Raw genomic sequence first — 19,740 nt, forward strand, 5'->3', positions numbered from 1 at the left:
GCTTAGAATTGCAGCAAGTTTACTTCGATTTTCATTTTGATTTTCTAGGGTAATCTGTCCCTTCTTTCCAGCTTTGGCTCTGTATGGAGCCACTGTATTAGATGGAAGGCCCATGTTCTTGTGGGACTGGGAAGAGTGTCCTGCCGTGCATGGGGTGCCATTCCCGGCTTTTGTTGTTCTACCCACCAGAAGTTTCCCTGAAAAGTTGGACGCAAATCGAGTTTTTGTTCATTGCATTCATTTGTAACTGTTTCTGACTTAAACAAGCCCTTTTAGGATATTAGTAAGACTGTAAGGTGGATGGTATTGTGCCCACTTCAGAGATGAGGAAATCTGGGAAACTTCTGTCATGGTGGAATTTGAGATGTAGCAGGAGATAGCCCTAGTGAGTGTCTAAGATCTACTCTTTAGAAATATTTCACTGTTGGATCTCTTACAACAGAAAAAAATGGTGACATCTCTCTCTCTCTTTCCCCCTCTTATAGTTACAATTCAGGCATTTCAGACAATACTGAATTGTTTGCTAGGGACAAAAATAAACAAACCCATTTTGGACTAAGAGACTTCTAGCTCTTGAGAAGAGAGGCCATTGCAAGGCAGGATGAGCAGCTGAACAGAGGGTCAGGCCCCAGCAAGTTCTGGAGCTGCGGCAGATTTCATTGTCAAGGGGCAGGCTCCGTCCTGCTGTGTGTGCCACTTCCAGACAAAGGGGCTTTGTCTTTTCTCACTTCCCAGCTCCTGTCACCACTCCTTCAAGTCTAGCTGCTTGACTCCCTGCCAAGGCTGTAGAGTCCTGGGGAGATGACCTTTGCTAAGCATTCTCCATGATAGACCCTCCCCCCACCCCCATAACAGGGCATGGGTCAGGGGGTGTCAACATTCAGGACAACCCTGCCTTCATGAAAAACTGCATAAAGCACAGATACATGCCCTTGGAGCTCCAAGGACTCAGTCCTTTTCCATTCTGAAAAATCTCTGTCCATGCCTCTGTTTGTCTGACCATCCATCCATTGATCTGGTGCTATTGAGTACCTCTTGTCCTCATCTTTCTATATCTCATCCCTTGCAACTGGGGTGGGTAGTTCAGAGTCTTAGAATTTAGAGGGAAAGTGAGGAGTCCTGGTACGTAGTCAGTAGATGAGGGCAATTGATACTGTGTCCTTGGTGAAGATCATAAGACCCAGGGCCAAATGTAGTGTTAGGGAGCTCACAGATACCTGCCGAAAGTCTCATTCCAGCTAATATAGAGGCCTGATACGTTCTGGACACTCCTTGATGTCTATTTCCTTTCTTTGAGGTTATGGGAGGTGGTAAACAAATGCTACCCTGCTCTAAATTCTAATCCAAAGAAGATATTTGGTGAGAGTAGGAATTGTGAACTTTAGAGAAGAGCTTTAATGTTCTCTGACCAGTCCATGCCTTAAATGTTACAGTTGCTGAACTCAGCACTGCTGACATTTTATACCAGATAATTCTTTGTTGTGGGGGAGCTGTTCTGTCCATTGTAGGACGTTTAGCAGTCTCCCTGGGCTCTGCCTCTTGTATGCCAGCAGCAACTACTGACCCAGGTCATGACCATCAGAAATGTCTCCCGGCACTGACAGGTGTCTTTGAGAACAGCTGGTCTGTTGCAGTATTTAGGGGCTCTCCCCAAACAGCCTCTGCCATTTCTGATTTGCCGTTTCTTTTGCTCAGCCTGTTTCCTTTTCTGGATTGTTTCTCTCCCCTTCCCTGTCTGGTCCGTATTCCCTCTTCATATCTGAGCCCAGTTAGCTCTCTGTCATAGAAGCATTGCCTGGACCTCTGAGCTGGGTTTAGTGCCCATTGTTCCTGACACTTCCCTGCCTCTCTCTTTATCCCCTTCCACACATAATACTTTTAATGAGTCTGTTTCTGGGCCCAAGTCTGTACTGAGTGTTGGGGACAAAATAGTTACTAGACAGATAAGGTTCCTGTCCCATTGTCTCTTAATGGGGACAGACTGAAGGTAAGTAAATGAACAAACCTAACAGCCACAGATGGAGCTAAATGATGATGATGAAAATATATAGGGTGATGTGATATAATGCTTTGGATTGTGTCTTGTGCCCTGTAATGATGAATATATTTGTACAGTTGTATTTTATATTATCCATCCTCCACTAGACTGTGAGTCCCACAGGGACAGGGCTGGGATTTAATCAATCTGGTATCTTTAGTGCCTAGAATAGAAGAGGTGAGTATTTTATTGAATGTAACTGCAGGAAAGAGTGAATACCACTGTGCCGAGTTGTAACATTGGAGTAAAATGCATCAGTACTAACTGCCTGTAGAGAGATGTGTAGGTAAATGCGGAGTGGGACGGTGTTTATAGTCAGAGCAGGGAGAGACCACCGTGGCACAGCCCATCACAAACTGCTTCTGTACAGCTGAGCTACACAGAGTGGTAGGATTGGGCAAGGTCATCAGTAGAGGAGATGTTCAAGATGGGCTCGCTGTGATTGGAAAAGGGAAGGAGGTGTTAGGGAGATGCTGATCGTGGTGAAGCCACACTGAGGATAGCAAAGGGGATCTGGGGCTGACCAGTCCTCCAACTTTTGATGATGTTGGAGTTTGGAGGATTATGGCCCAAATCAGGAATGCCTTTGGGCCTGGTAATGTCTTTGGCGTGAAGCCGATGGCACTTGCTGAGTTGCCCGATGTGGGGGGTGGGGAGCTCCTGTAGGTGCAGTTGTCACTGACTGCTCACATCCCATATGCGGGGGCATTTGCATCCTCCTTTGCAATGTCTGCGCTTCCTGGCTTGGAAGTGCCCCTTCCTGCAGGAACCAGTGGCTTCCTGGAGCAGGTGTGTGCTGGGAGCCTGTGGGTGGCCAGGGATGGGTCCTGCCTGGTCCCTTTCCATTTTGGGCCATTCTCTGTCTTGGTGTTTGGTGGTCCCCTTGTCTCTTTTTTTCGTGCTAGTTTTCTGGCCAGTGGTCCCAGTCGATAAAGGAAACTTTTTAGTGCCATGTGCCTTGCTTGACTGTAGTAAATCGGGACAGGGTCTGAATCAAACTGATAACAAATGAAGCTCTATGTTGGGTTGTACTGTCATGAATTTTTTCCCCTTTTATGATTTCTGATTCAAGGTAGTTGGCATAATGGAAGGAGCACAGGTTTGGAGTTGGATGGACTTGAGTTCACAATGCAGTTTACTACATTTTGGAAAATGCTTTAGCTCCGCCGAGCCTCAGTTTTGTTATCTGGAGCATGGAAAGGGGAGGTTGTGGGGAAAGAGATGCTGGATGGAGAGCACCCAGCCTGTGTGTGCCTGGTGCAGAATGGATGCCCAGAATGTGTTTTTGTGGTGGTGGTTATGTTTTTCCTTGCACGGAAAACGTCCTTGTTTCAGAGTTAAGATTTGTTGACTCCCCTTCTCTGGCAAGCAGGTAATGTTCTACAGAGAAACATTTAAATCTAGACGGGGATTGCTACTGAAGGGAGCTCTCAAAAGCTTAATGTCTTACAAAAAATTTTGCATGTAATCCATTCCTCCTCCTTTTCTGAGGACGCTCCTTCCTGCGGCAGATTCTGAAATGGGGGTATCCTCGCAGATAATACGTTCTTCCAGAAGTAGAATCAGAGGGGAATTTTCAGTGCCTGTCACAAGGGTGAGGAAGAAAAGACAAGATCAGAGGAGGGAAGCTTGATCACTTAAGTCTTTGAATGTGAAGAGAAAAGAGGTACTTTTCAAAAGTACAGACCTAGTATTTATTTATTTATTTAAAGATTTTATTTACTTGACAGAGAGAGACATAGTGAGAGAGGGAACACAAGCAGGGGGAGTGGGCGAGGGAGAAGCAGGCTTCCCGCGGAGCAGGGAGCCCGATGTGGGGCTCGATCCTAGGACCCTGGGATCAACACCTGAGCTGAAGGCAGACACCCAACGACTGAGCCACCCAGGCGCCCTGAGACCCAGTATTTAGCACTCAAGTTTCGCCTCTACAGATTTTAAGATTCAGCTCATTTTTTTAAATTCCTCTGTATTTCAATACTTTATTTTATTTTATATTTTTTAAAGATTTTATTTATTTGATGGAGACCCAGCGAGAGAGGGAACAGAAGCAGGGGGAGTGGGAGTGGGAGAGGGAGAAGCAGGCTTCCCACTGAGCAGGGAGCCCAGTGCAGGGCTCCATCCCAGGACCCTGGGATCATGACCTGAGCCGAAGGCAGACGCTTAACGACTGAGCCACTCAGGCGCCCCTGTATTTCAATACTTAAAAAAAACAACAAGCTCTGTTTGATTCCCTGAACAAATACTCCTTGAGCACCCACTGTGTGAGAGGCTTCCAGGGGGTGGACTGGGTGCTGGGAGGCCAAGACATTCTGGGCTGTCTCTCTCCTCACTGGGTTCTGGATTTGGGGGAAGATGATGATTGGGCCGTGAGGTGGGTGATGCAACCCTCTGAGGGCCGTGCAGAAGCTGGGGGTGCATATGATTTGGATCCACGGTAATTCCAGCTGCGGTCTGGGGGGAAGGTGGGTGAAGGGCAGAGCATGTATTCGGACCTGGATGAGAGAGAGCAAGAATAGCTTGGCTGGGAGGCTGGGTGTTGGGGGGACGATGGTACAAGATAGATAGAAGCCGACCACCAAGGCTTTGGGCACCATATGTGGAGTCTGGACTTTATTCAGAAGGCAGCGGACAGTTACTGTGAACGGGTTCAGGCCATTGTCCTTTCTTCTGGGGGCCTCTCTCAGGACCGTTGTGATGTTCCTGCCTGGCCCACCCTGCACCTCCCCTTACCTACCTCCTTCCCCCCGCCCCCCCCCCCACAAGGTTTGTGCATCCCTGGGGTTAATGTCTCATAATGTTACTCAGAAGCCATTCATGCTCCCCATTTCTTATAGTATAAAGTGGTATAGCTGACATTCAGCCCCATTTGTCCGCTGACCCTCCCTTTTGTCGGCCCCGCAGATCCTTGTGGTCACCCTTTGCTGCAAAGTAACAGGATTGTCTGTCATCCCCTGAAGATGCCTTGATGTTTCCTACCCATGACAGTTCCTGCAGACTGGTGTGCATGCCCCTGTACTCGGGGAACAGCCCCCAGGGAACCTTCCCTGACTCCTCTCTCCTTGCTCTAACCTCCAGTTGGCATCTCTCTTCTATGAATTCCATTCCCAGGACTCTTTCCTGAATCTCTAACCTCCAGTTGGCATCTCTCTTCTATGAGTTCCATTCCCAGGACTCTTTCCTGAATCTCTGTTATCTAACAGTTATCTGTTTAAGATGTCAGAGGATCTTTCATCTCTTCCTCCCCCTGCCTGACATTTAGTAGGCGTCCGGTAGTGTTTGTTGGGTTAAGGTGAACAGGCCTATCTCATTGGGGGCTTATTGTAAAGGAACATTGGTCCCTCAGCAACACTGGCTTTGTTGCATGTGTCTAAATTCTGGCAGGTGTATAGAGTTTAGGTTTTACCTCCTTTTCATTAAGCTGTAGCTCCTCAGAGATGATTCCAGTGTTCTTATTATATCTCTGCCTCCCTCCATCTGATGAGAGCAGATTAATAAGCAGTTTGGCTGTGCATGAGAACTTTCAGCCTGTCCTTATTAACAGAAAATTGGATTTTATGCAGCTTTGCCCCTTCACAGAGGGGCTGCCCAGCAGAGGCAGATTCCTGTGCCCTCTGCCAGCCCCTCAGGCGAAGAGGATGTGGGCTGAAGAATCTCCACGTGGTAGGGCCAAGAAACCCGCAGACTGGTGATGGGAGGAAGGTTCCTGGGCACACGTTGGGCCTGATTCCCTCTGGTTAACATAAAGAACTCCTGCTCTTTACCTGTCAGTACACTCTTACCTAGTCTCATCCCTGCTGGGTTTTCTTCTTGATGTGTGGGAGAGAAATGAGGAGAGAGAAGGGTGGGTGTTCCCCATGAAAGCTGAGTCAGGTCTCGTGGTGGGGATAGAGGTTTTGAGTGAGACGTTTCTCAGCCACAAACCAGGGAGTTTACACGTGACTGTTTGCTTACCCACTGCTTTGTGGCCCAGGCTGCAGGGGTTCAGGGAAGTAACAGGTGTGGTTTCTTTCCCCTGAGAATGCCAGGCTGACCTACAGCTTCAACAGAGATGATGCAACATGTATTTAACAAAGGGGAGAGGCATCAGTCAAGCCAAAGAGAATACCAGTTATATACAACCAGGACAGTTGGCCCTATTTGTGTGTCCTGCCTGAAAATCGGTCCTGGCCTTACATTTAACAAAGTGTTTCCATGTGTGTGACTGTCTCTTGTTCAAGAGTTTCCATGTGCATGAATGTCTCCTGTTAGCATAGCCAAAAATTGCTGGGAGACTTTCTAGCCTTGGAATGACCAGGGAAGGCTCCCTGGACGAGGTGGATTTGAGCTGAGCTTTGAACAGAAGGGTCATGTTTTGAACTGACCCACGCCTGTTTGGTGGTTCAACAAAAATCAAATTACATACTGAGCGACATACCTTATATAACTATTCTAACAGGATTCGGAAAGAAGCAGCAGAGATCAGCCCAGGCAGTTTGAACTGAGTCTTGGAGCTGAAATTTGGGGAAAGATGTGGGGAGGAGGGGAAACCCTTCTTTCTCTCAGTACATCCCCTAAAAGTAGTGTCTGTCAGCATTCCTTAAAAGGTTAATCATAACATGACAGGTGATAAGTCTCTGTTAAAAAGAAGTTAGAAGCAGCTGCAGGGTAGGAGTCAGATCATGGGGCCTGTGGGAGATGTGAAGATGCTGTTCCAGGTGGGTGAGGGCTAGTTCATCATAATTTTGCTCCCAGGTTTCATGAAAGCAAATCTCAGACCAAATCTGTCATGCATACAGTCACTTATTAGGCAGGCGGTAGAAACCAGACCTGTGAGCCCAACAAAATTCTTTAGAAACTTGTGCCACTGCCTTGCATAGAAGTTTCCTTCCAGAGGTAGGACCTTACGTAGACAGGGATTCAGGCAACATGCAGGCCCTTCAGATCTAGTTCCAGACATCACCAAAGATATAGTTTCTAATAGGAATCACACAAACTCAAGAAAAGCTTACAGTAATAAGAGAATAGAAACCATAGCGTCTGCTTCTCTTTCTGAGCCTCTCCCCTCTCATGCTATCTATCTCATTTTCTCTTTCCCAAATAAATAAATAAAACCTTACAAAAAAACATAATAAAAAATGTGTTCCTATTTTCAAAGTTAAATCTTTTTTTATAACAAATAATATAGCCTTACCCAAAAGTAAGGCCTCAAAAAATTGTTCAAAGACTCAGAATTGTTTCTCTCCACGGAAATCTTTAGTAAAAGGCGAAAGATTTATGCGTTTTGAAGAGAAACCGGAGTATGCATATAGCATCTTCAATCTCACTACTCCAGTAACTGCAACTCCTAGTTCAGTGAAGGTGGCTCTTTATCCATGAGTGCTACTCCCTACTTAGTTTGCACAAGAAATTCTGTAAGTAAACTTCTCATAGTTAGAAATGTCCAGTTGGAAGAAATATTCTTTTAAAATTTGAAAAGATTGTACTCTATGCAGGGTACTATGGGTATGCAAATGAGAAGTCTGAGTCATCCACTCTGAGAGTCTTCAAAGACCTTTGTATTCACAGCTGCTTCTGGAGCCACCATTAGGGGGCGAAGCAGAAGGCTGTCTGTCTCTATACCCCGTGCTGGTTCAACCACAGAAATTCCAGTTTTATCCCTTTTGTATATTGGGACTTGGAGTACAGTCCCATTCCTTGCCTTTGCTGTCCCCTAACCACCAACACAAGCAAGATACAGAACCACAAAGAACTCCCTCTTGCTGCTTCTTTCTAGACACACCTATCCTGCTCTCCCCATCCCTAACCCATGGAAGCCACTGTTGTGTTCCATCTCATAATTTTTTTTTTTAAAGATTTTTTTTTTAATTTATTTATCTGAGAGAGCTAGAATGAGAGAGAGAGTACATGAGAGGGGAGAGGGTTAGAGGGAGAAGCAGGCCCTCGCTGAGCAGGGAGCCCGATGCGGGACTCGATCCAGGGACTCCAGGATCATGACCTGAGCTGAAGGCAGTCGCTCAACCAACTGAGCCACCCAGGCGCCCCCATCTCATAATTTTGTCATTTGAAGAATGTTGTACAAATGGAATCATATAGTATGTAATCTTTTGAGACTGGCTTTTTTTTGTTTTGTTTTTCTTCCCCCACCCAGCATAATGCCCTTGAGATCCATCGAGTTGTGTGTATCAGTCGTTCATTCCTTTTCACTGCAGGGTCCGCGACACAGATGGACAGCAGCTTGTTGAACCATTCCATTGTTGAAGGGCATTTTGGTTGTTTCTAGTTTTTGGCTATTATAAATACATCTGATACGAATATTTGATTACAGGTTTTGTTTGGACACAAGTTTTCATTTCTCAGGGATAAATACCCAGGAGCTTGATTATTGGATGGTACAAATGTATGTTTAATTTTACAATGAGCTGTCCAAGCTGTTTTTTTCAGAATGGCTCTACCATTTTACATTCCTATTAGCAATGCATGAGATGCTTAGTTTGTCTGCATACTTGCCAGCATCTGGTATTATCAACACTCAAATTTTAGCTTTTCTGATAGATGTGCAGTGATATCTCCTGGTTTAATTTGCATTTCCCAGACAGTGATGTTGAATATCTTTTCATGCACTTCTTTGTCATCCATATATTCTCTTTGCTGAAGTACTGTTCATGTCTTTTGCCAGTTTTCTCCCTGGATTGTTTTGTTTTTAGTGTTGAATTTAGAGAGTTCTTTATATAGTCTAGATACTAGTCTGTTGTCAGATAGGTGATTTGCAAATATTTTTTTTCTGTCAGTAGCTTGCTTTTCATCCTCTTAGCGTCTTTCACAGAAATTCAGTTTATTGATTGTTTTTTTCCCTCTTATGGATTATGCTTTTGGTATCATTTCTAAGAACTCTTGGCCTGGTTGTATGGCCCAAAGATATTCCATTTTTTCCCCAAAAGTTTCATAGTTTTGCATTTTACATCTAAATCCATGATCCATTTTGAGTTAAATTTTTTAAAGATTTTATTTTTAAGTAATCTCTATACCTAATTTGGGGCTCGAACTTACAACCCCAAGATCAAGAGTCACACACTCTACCAACTGAGCTAGCCAGGCACCCCGAGTTAATTTTTGTATTACTTAGGTAGAGGTTTATTTATTATTTTTTTGCTATGGATGTCCAGTTGCTACAGCACCATTATTGAAAAGACTATTATTCTTCCATTGAATTGTTTTTGTACCTTTGTCAAAAATCAATTGGCCAGACTAGTATGGCTCTATTTCTGGGTTCTCATTTCTGTTCCATTGATCTGTGTAGCTCTCTCTCCACGAATGCCACATTCTCTTGATTACTGGTAAGTCTTAACATCAGCTTATATAATCTTTCTAGTTTTATTCTTTTTTTTTTTAATTTTTAAAAATTTTTTTTAAGATTTTATTTATTTATTCATGAGAGATAGAGAGAGAGGGGCAGAGGCAGAGGGAGAAGCAGGCTCCCTGCTAAACGACTGAGCCACCCAGGTATCCCTCTAGTTTTATTCTTTTTCAAAATTGTTTTAGCTCGGGGCGCCTGGGTGGCTCAGTCGTTTAGCGTCTGCCTTCGGCTCAGGTCATGATCCCAGGGTCCTGGGATCGAGCCTCACATCGGGCTCCCTGCTTGGCGGGAAGCCTGCTTCTCCCTCTCCCACTCCCCCTGCTTGTGTTCCCGCTCTCGCTGTGTCTCTGTCAAATAAATAAATAAAATATTAAAAAAAAATTGTTTTAGCTCCTTTAGTTCCTTTGCTTTTCCATATACATTTTAGAACAAGCTTTTCTGTATCTACAAAACATTTTGCTGGGATTTTGATAGCATTCTATTAAAATGTTAGATCAATTTGGGGGAAATTGATGTTTTTACTATGTTGAATCTTCCAGCCCATGAAGGCAGCAAATCTTTCTGTTTACCTCTTTATTTCTTTCATTAGTGTTTTGTAGTTTTTAGTGTACAGATTTCATACATGTTTTGTTAGATTTATACCTATGTATTCTATTTTATTTTTCTTAATACTTAAATTTATTTATTTATTTTAAGCAAACTCTATGCCACGTGTGGGGCTTGAACTCACGACTCCAAGATCAAGACTTGCATGCTGTACTGACTGAGCCAGCTAGGCACTCCTAAGTATTTTATTTTTTGAGCAATTATAAATGGTCTTACAGTTTTAATTTCAATTTCCACATGTTAACTGCTAGTATATAGAAGTATAATTGACTTTTATATTTTGATCTTGTATCCTATGACTTTTCTAAACTCATTTATTACAGGAAGTATTTTTTCTCCCCCCCCTTTTTTTTTTAAGATTATTTATTTATTTATTTGACAGAGAGAGAGAGAGCGAGAGCAGGAACACAAGCAGGGGAAGTGGGAGAGGGAGAAGCAGGCTTCCCGCTGAGCAGGGAGCCCGATGCGGGACTCGATCCCAGGACCCTGGGATCACGACCTGAGCCGAAGGCAGATGCTTAACGACTGAGCCACCCAGGCGCCCATTTTTTCTCCCTTTTTTGATAGGTTTGTTGAGATTTTCTACATAGACAACCATGTCATCTGCAAATCAGGACAGTTTTATTTCTTCATTTTCAATCTGTATAACTTGCATTTTCTTATTGTACTGGCTAGGATTCCTAGTATTATGTTGAATAAGAGTGATGAGAGTATACATCCTTGTCTTTTTCTTATTCTTAACCATTCAGACTTCGCCATTAAGTTTGATGTTTCTGTATATTTTTTGTAGATGTTCTTTATCAAGTTGAGGACGTTCCTCTCTATTCGTAGTTTTTTGAGAGTTTTTATGAATGAGTATTGAGTTTTGTCAGATAATTTTTCCCCATCAATTGATATGATCATGGGATTTTTCTTAATAAAGAATATGTTAATATGGGATGCCTGGGTGGCTCAGTTGGTTAAGCGTCTGCCTTTAGCTCAGGTCTCATTAGGCTCCTTGCTTGGCGGGGAGCCTGCTTCCCCCTCTGCGGGCTGCTCCCTCTGCTTGTGCTCTCACGCTCCTTCTCTGACAAATAAATAAAATCTTAAAAAAAAAAAAAAAAGAATATGTTAATGGGGTGGGTTACTTTGATTAACTTTTCAGTATTAAACCAGCCTTATATCCCTGGGATAAACCCACTTGGTTGTGGTGTATAATGTTGTTTTCATATTGCTGGAGTCCATTTGTTAATATTCTGTTGAGAATTTTGGTGATTATGTTCATGAGGGATATTGGACTCTAGTTCTCTCTTTCTCTCTCCCTCCCCCCTCTCTTTTTTTGGTACTGTCCGATTTTGAATGGTTATATGTAGTCTTGTACTTTTAACTTCAGATTTCATGTGTTCATTGCTAGACTTATAAAATGAGTTAGTGTTTCCTTCTTAGAACATCTTCAGGTGTCTAATAGAATTCTTCAGTGAACTACTTGGGACTGGAGATTTCCTTTAAGGGCGTTTTAAGCTATGAATTTAATTTTTTTGGTGGTTAAAATGATGTATTTTGTATTGGGTGAGTTCTGGTAGTTTGTGCTTTCCAAGGAATTAGTCCATTTTATCTAAGTTGTCAAATTTATATATATAGAGTTGTTCATAGTATCCCTTATTAGCCTCAATGTCTGTGGAGCTTGATGATATCCTGTTTCATTCCTGTTATCCTTAATTTGGGTTGTCTTCTCTTTTATTCTTTTTTTTTTTTTTTTTAAGATTTTATTTATTTGACAGAGACAGAGCACAAGCAGGAGGAAGTGGCAGGCAGAGGGAAAGGGAGAAGCAGGCTTCCCGCTGAGCAGGGAGCCTGATGTGGGACTCGATCCCAGGATCCTGGGACCATGACCTGAGTCGAAGGCAGATGCTTAACCGACTGAGCCACCCAGGCACCCTTCTCTTTTATTCTTTGTCCATTTGCTAGAGATTTGTGAATGTGATTTTTACAAAGAACCAGCTTTAGTTCCACTGATTTTTCTCTATTCTGTTTTCTGTTTCATTGATTTCTTATCTATATTTCCTTCTTTGTACTTGTTCTGAGTTTATTTTGCTCATTTTCTAGTTTCTTGAGGTGGTAGCTTAGAGTTTTGAGACTTTGACTCTTTCTAATATACATATGTAGTGTTAAAAATATTTTTCCAGCACTGCATTAGTTGCATCCTACATATTTTGATAAATCGTACTTTCATTTTTATTCAGTTCTATTTTTTTTTTTCCCTCAAGACTTCCCCTCTGACTCATGGGTTATTTAGAATTATGTTGCGCCCCTCTTCATGGATATTTCAGCTCTGTTTTTTGGTACATACACCAAGGGTTGCTACATTTTCTTGTTGGATTGACCCTTTTATCATAATTTAATGATCTTTGTGATTTTTTTTCACTGAAGTCCACTTGATCTGATATTAATATAGTGACTGCTGAGTTCTTTTGTATGGTGTATCCTTTTCTATCCTTATATTTGTGTTATATTTGAAGTGAATTTTTTGCAGGCAGCATAGATTTGGATCAGTTCCTAAAAATTCATTCTGCCATTTTCTTTTAATTGGTATATTTAATTTGATTGGGTTCATTCAACTCTGTAGGTTTATGCCTTTTGCCAAATTTGTGAAATTTGTAGCCATTATTTCTTTTAATTTTTTTTCAGCCCCACATTTTTTCCCCTTTCCTTCTAGGATTCCAGTGACATGAACGTTATATTTTTTATAATTGTACCTCAGATCCCTGAGGCTCTGTTATTTTCTCAGCCTCTTTTTCTCTGTTATTCAGACTGTGTAATTTCTATTGACCTGTCTTTATGTTCGATGATTCTTTCCTGTGTCCTCTACCTCCACTGTGAAGCCCATCTGTGAGTTATTTTATTTTGTTCATGTCATTCCTCAAATCCTGAGTTTCCTAGCCAGGCTGCTTTCTTCTTTCCATCTTTCAGAGTCTTCTTATATTTGTTTTATAATTACATCCAGGGTTTTTAGCCATGTTTCATGGGAGGGTTGGGGGGAAATGAGTTTATTATAGAAAGATAGGATAAAAGATACACGTGAACATCCAGATGGAAGAAGTGCATAGGCAAGGCCTGTGGGAAGAGGTGTGGGGCTTCTATGCTTTTCCAGGAGCACCCCTCTCCCAGCACCGCCATGAGTTCACCAACCTAGAAGTTCTGTGAAACTGGTACTTTTGGGAATTTAAAAAAAAATTTTATTATGTTAATCACCATACATTACATCATTAGTTTTTGATGTAGGGTTCCATGATTCATTGTTTGCATATAACACCCAGTGGTCCATGCAGTACATGCCCTCCTTAATACCCATCACCGGGCTACCCCATCCCCCCACCCTCCACTTTTTGGATTTTTATAGAGGCTTCCTTACATAGGCATGATCATTCAGTTGATTTCCAGCCTGTCTCCCCTCTCTGGAGAATGGGGGGTGGGGTGGAAAATTCCAAGCTTCTAATCCTGGCTTGGTCTTTCTGGTGAGCAGCCCTCCTCCAGGAGCCCACCAAGAGTCACCTTATTACAACAAAAGATGCTCCTCTCACCCAGACAATTCCAAGGGAATTAGGAGCCCTGTGTCAGGATCCAGGGTCAAAGACCAAGTATTAGAACAAAAAATTCTCCCAATGCTCTTATCACAAGAAATTATAAGGGTTTTAGGTGCTCTGTGCAGGCACTGGGGGCAGAGACCAATATATGTATTTTCTGTTTCACAGGGAGGTCTCTCTTTGAGAGCTTGGGCAGCTGATGGGCAAAGGGGACAGATGGAAAAGGTGTGTGGGAGAACCCTTCACATACTCTGCCCACTTTCCTGGTCTTTCAGTGTGTAAAATTCAAGAATAAAAATGATATCTGGGGTTATGAAGACTTCCCCTCCTGTCCCCCTGGATAGATGACAAAAATGTTTTTCTTTTTTCTCTCTTTTATCGCTCAAATCTTTCTTAATTGGCCTTCTGCCTTGGGGACCTTTAACATTTGGGGATTCTCCCTGGAGTTCTAGTTTGCTCATGTTTGCCCACTGTAGAGATGTTGTGGATTAACTAGTTTTCTTGAATATGTGCAGACTTCCTAAGCAGAAAGCAAATCCTCTGTGCGGGAGGGCCATGTTAGGGGCCAAGGCTTCCAAGTGTGGAGGACCATTTTTTTTTTTCCATGTTTACTGTGACTCACTTTGTCTTTTTGGTATTCGAGAGAAGCGACACTAATGGGATGCAGAATTTATTAGCAGAGTTTGTAGCTGGGAAATCTTATGTAAATAATTTGCTATCTAGCCATCCTGTTCTATTACTTTGTTTGGTCATGATCCCTAACTTATTTATCAGCCTTATAACTTGTTTACAACTCATTTCTCCATATATCTTGTAGAAAATATAGTGTTTTTCCAGTTTGAGAGGTGTGGGGAAAAGAATATAGTTTTTGTGCATTTGACTTTATACTAGAATGTAATATTTCTTTTTAAAAATTTGATTCTCTTTGTTAGCTTCAGGAAGAAAAGGAGAAATATAGAGTAGACAAGGCAGGGAGACAGAATCTATACATGTTTGATCAAGTATATGCCTAAGTCTTGAATAATCTGGAGCAACTTCTAGGAAGTAGGTAGGTAGAGGATTAGCCAGAGAATGTTACTGAATTTAGGTTGTTAGTTGGGTTGAGGAGATTCAAAGAATTTAGGTCTTCTTGATTTAATTAAGTCATCTTGAGAGAATCTCTCTTCTTCTGTAGAACACCTCCTTGCTCCCATCATACCCTCGATGGATTTATAAGGCTTAGATCATGAGGGCCAGTTAAGTGACTAGGAATGATATAGTGTAGAATAATTGTAGTTTGTGCTGGCCCTGTTGATGGCATCCCCACCCTTGTGAGCATCTTCTTTACTTGCGCAGGCTGGCAAAAAAATTTAAGCAGAGACTTTATTATTTATAGAAAAAAAAGTTTTGTTAATGAAAACATTTTATCATTTTATTTTATTTTTTTGTAGGCTTCACACCCAGCATGGGGCTTAAACTCACAACTCTGAGATCAAGAGTCGGAGGCTGGGCGCCTGGGTGGCTCAGTTGGTTGAGCGACTGCCTTCGGCTCAGGTCATGATCCTGGAGTCCCAGGATCGAGTCCCGCATCGGGCTCCCTGCTCGGCGGGGAGCCTGCTTCTCCCTCTGACCCTCCCCCCTCTCATGTGCTCTCTGTCTCTAATAAATAAATAAAATCTTTAAAAAAAAAAAAAAAGAGTCGGATGCTCTACCTACTAAGCCAGCCGGGCACCCCAAAACATTTTATCTTTAAGGAAATGTTGGTTGGGGGACGAGTATTGTCTCTGGAAATTGTGAGCAGTAAAATAATTTAGTTCAAATTATTTTAGACATAGCAAAACATCTGTTGAAAGATAAAACTATTCCAATAATTGCTAAATGAATCATTAACCTGAGTTCATCCAGAGAGCAGTGCTTCTTGGCAGAATTCTTACAAATTCTCTCTCTGTCTCTCTTTTTTTCTTTCTCCTTTGGAGATTTATAGGCATTAAGGTGAGCTTGCTGCCTTTGAACATGCAGGGAAACATTTCTGGATTCAAGTATCTTACAAAGGTTTTCTCTGTTCAGAGAAAATTTTGCTCAATGTGATGAGATCTTAGGTATGTTCTCGAAGTAAATAATATGAACATAATGCTATTTAGGAGATAGATACACAAAAGTGTCTAGCATTTCTGTTATATTTCTTTTTTTGAAAAATGCTGGGTTTGAGGGTAAGGAAAACAGTAATATACAGTACATTCAGCTCTCTATTGTTTCCTCTATCTGAGGGAAAAAAGAGTTATGGTAATGAAAAATACAGCTTGGTGGGTAAGGTAGATCATTTTCTGTTTGGGTTTGAAGTATATAAATCGATGTACTTGTGAATGTGACACACTCACTGCCTTCATTATTCAGTTCTAGAACCTCCTTGGACTGACCTAGCTGGTGTTTTGTTCCATTTTATTTTCCTCCACTGAATAGACTTATTTCAGAATAGTGTTCTTCAAAGTGAATTATTTTCATAGTGGGTTCTGTTATATAGCTGGAGCTGGGCTGCAATCAGCAGAAAAATTCCTTCTGAAGTATGTTGGTCACGATTCCATTGCAGACAATAGAACCCACACTAGGCAGTTTAAGCAGAAAGGAATTTATTGCAGGGATGTAAGGAGATTTTAGAGTAGTCAGAAGGACTGTAGGGACGGGCATGAAGTGAACTTCCAGGAACAATTCCCAGAGCAAAACCGTGGCATCTGCCCAGGTCCCAACTTGAGTGGATAGTGCTGGGGTGCTGCCATGCCTCTGGGCTGCCTGGACCCTGGAGTCCCCACTGATGCTGCTGCAGGAAACAGGGGCCTCTACCACTGTTCTTTCGGGAGAGTCTCACAGCCTATACATCTTTATGTTCTTACACCTTCCAAGTCATTGTGTATTTGTTCGTCGGCAGCTGGGGCGCATGCAGATATGCTAGCTAGCTGCAGGGAATTCTGGGAAATGTAGTTGTTTTGCCTTCTGACCTCTAATGTTTAGGAAGTCATGGTAGAAAGGGGTTGGAAAAGTGTTGATTGGGCCAGTGGGCAGAATCTGCCATCCAGAGCCAATATTTTATTTTGAGGAGAAGTTTAGGATGGTTGCTTTCCCATGGCATTTTATATTTTATCTTAGTGAGAGAGAGAGAGAGAGAAAAGAGTGAGCACAGTGGGGAGGGGCAGAGGGAAGGGGAGAGAGAATCTAAGCAGACTCCACACTGAGTGCGGAGCCCGATGCGGGGCTCCATCTCATGACCCTGAAGGGTCACCACCCTGAGATCATGACCTGAGCCAAAACCAGGAATTGGACACTTAACCGTGCTACCCAGGCTCCCCTCCCATGGAGTTTTAGATGTTGCAGCTTTTCTGAATGTTCATGTTTCCCTTTTGTTAGCCATGGGTTCACTCCTTTCCAGTCTACTTTCTAGAATCTTTCTTCTTTCTTTTCGACTGGGTTTGGGGGATCTTGAGCAGGTCACCTCTCTCAGATTTTATCTATGAGTGTCTATCTGTTTCAGGATATGAACTTAAAAATGTGAATTTGTGTTTCTGGGGCTATCAGAGTAAAATAATTTATTGTTTATGTATTATCAAATACATACATAATACAAATCACTCTATGGGAATCTCCACCCATCCTCCCTTCAAGGTTCCAGAGAAGTGTAGAAATCAATGTCAGATTTAACTCTATTGGGTCAAGCAGTTGAACATTCTAGCTAAAAATTCTGGAGCTGGATGGTGGTTATGGTTGTATAACAGTGTAAATGGACTTAATGCCACTGAGCAATGCCTTAAAATTTACCATCTTAACCATTTTTATGCTATATGTATTTACCATGTGAAATATGGATTTAGCAGCTTAGGATTTAGGGCTTTAAAATCAGGCTTTGTCATATATTGGCTGTTGGACCCAGGGCATGATATTTAGCCTCGCTGAAGATAGTTGACTTATCTTGCTATGGGCGGTATCCTACTACATACTAAATATACTGTAGTAGTTTCTTCCCAATCTGGGAAAGAGGGCAGGCTGGATGAGTGGTGGACTTTCTGGAACAGAGCAGGCAGACAGGGTGGAGGCCTGGATTGGTTACATGGGAGGGTGATGGGGGATCAACCGCTTTCCTAAAGGGTGGGCACTTGGTCAGAACTCAAAGTCTGTAGGTAGGTGACTAGCACTCTACTAGGGTTTCTTTCCTTTAGAATATAACTTTTTTTTTTTTTTTTTTTTTACTCTCAGAAAGGAATCTTAGACATCATGCTAGTTTTTCCCTTCATTTTACCCGTAAGAAGGCTCAGGTCCAGATAGCCAAGGGACTTACCCAGGTTTGTGCAGGAGCAGAAGTGTGATGAGGACTTAGGATGCCTGATTGCACTCCCCCACCATTTTTAAAGCTCACTGAATGTTGGGCATTTTTGACACAAATTTGGTTAAGTCAAGGTTCTTACTCTCAAGAACTTGCCATTTTTTCTTCCTCGAGAGAAAATACATGAATTAACTATAATAAAAAGCACTAGAATAAAATCCACTGTGATAAAGGGGCTGGAATTGAGATGTGAATGACAGAAGGGGGCGCAATGACGTCCACCTGGAAGAAGGTAAAAGGCATCACACTTGAGCCAACATCTCTGTGGTTATGGTGGCATTAAGGAAGCACCCTCTTGGTTGGACACCATTTGGTCAGATAGTGGGGTGCATGTATGTGCAAGTGTGTGCATCTATCTGTCTGGGAGGGGCAGGAGAGTCCAGGTAGAGTCAGCACAAGTAGGAACATCTTGGAAAAGGACTTCCTCTTTGGTAACAGGCCTGTGTTTGAAATCCTGCTCTCCCCGCTACTAATTTTGAGCAAATAATTTGCCTATTCTGACCTCCAATTAACTCATCTGTAACACAGAGTTAAAAAAAAAAAAAATGACTGGAAGGGTTGTTGGGAGGTTATCATTGGAAAACACCTACCCAGAATATTAGTGATTTATATGAGCAGGAAAGGTCTCATTTATACAAATATATGTGGTTGAATTACATCCCTGTGACCTCTCTTGCTTTGTAGATTTTCAGTTCTTAATGGTGGGGGGTTGGTGTTGGTTCTGTGAGTTCTCCAAGGTGAGGAATACTTGTAGGGTTTCCCACAGTGCCTAGGATAGAACTCTGCTGTCTATATGGGAAAGAGGTAGTTAGGAATACCAGGCCTCGGCCCTTTCTTTTGAACTATCCTGTGCTTTAGACTTCTCGGTTTTGCCTGGTTGCAGATTGAAAGCATCAGAATGAATAACTGTGTGTGTTAACTTATTCATCTAAAAAAATTCTTGAATCTAGGTAGGTGCTCAGAGCTTTCTATAGTGTGCAGGATGTTGGTTGTTCAGTTTGTATATATTAAGTGGTCCACTTTAGTGTGTCCCTGCCTGGGAACCATACGAAGTGGGGTGAGCTGCTAAGGATCCTCTGGGGTGAGGAACATTTAACTGTAAGGAGGCATAATCAGTGTTAGATCTTTGCTACTCGTCATGTGGCCTCTAGGCCAGATGTAATCACCTGAGAGCTTTTTGGAAATCTGGAATCCCAGGCCCCATCCCAGAGATAAGAATCTGGGCCAGAATCTACATTTTAGCAAGATGTGTAGATGATTTATGTGCACACCGAAGGTTGAGAAGCACTGATACAGAACATGGGATGTGGATGACCGTCCCTTGGAGTTCAGTCTCCCCTTTGTGGAGGAGCCGTCCTGGTTCTGTCTGGCTAGAATGTATCCCCCAGTCTATGTCTGACTCACTTCGAGAACTGAAGAATAGTTTTCAAATTGACTAAGAATTGCAGGGTCGAGAAAGGAAATGGGGAAGGAACAGAATATGAAAAAATTGTTCTTGATTTGAGGCTCTACCATTTGCCTTGAATTGTGTGATTGAACTCAGCGTCTGTAAAGTTTTTGCCTATAAAAGCAGGCGAGTCAACATTTTTCTTACCCAAATCATTAACCACCAGTTATTGGCCATCTTGTTCTGTTCATTGGCTCAGCTTTTCTGTCCGGTTATTTCCTGTAGGTAAATATTTTAAATGGAGAAGGACAGACATGAGAGAAATGTTTTTATTTCTTTTAAATGGATATTTTTTGAAAAGGAATTGATGATGAAAGACTGTAATTTTTGTTGATGGGGTTTAACCAGCACAGGGTATTCAGTAATCCTGGGCCTTCTGGTGGAACATAAAGGTCTTTTTGGTTT

General features: G+C 42.4%; 1 protein-coding gene and 1 non-coding gene across 9 annotated transcripts in view; one reads left to right on the forward strand and one right to left on the reverse strand.

Annotated features, from left to right (window-relative positions):
- Positions 1 to 19,740, forward strand: part of HHAT (hedgehog acyltransferase) — a 348,803-nt gene that overhangs the window by 41,702 nt on the left and 287,361 nt on the right. The window lies entirely within an intron of this gene.
- Positions 7,201 to 7,318, reverse strand: LOC123847170 (U5 spliceosomal RNA). The gene has a single exon (XR_006791425.1). It is a non-coding gene; the product is annotated as a U5 spliceosomal RNA (small nuclear RNA).

This window comes from Mirounga angustirostris, unplaced genomic scaffold (genome assembly GCF_029215605.1).
Source record: "Mirounga angustirostris isolate CCGP_5_RB_7025 unplaced genomic scaffold, mMirAng1.0.hap1 SCAF_6, whole genome shotgun sequence".
In the NCBI taxonomy this organism is placed as follows: Eukaryota; Metazoa; Chordata; class Mammalia; order Carnivora; family Phocidae; genus Mirounga; species Mirounga angustirostris.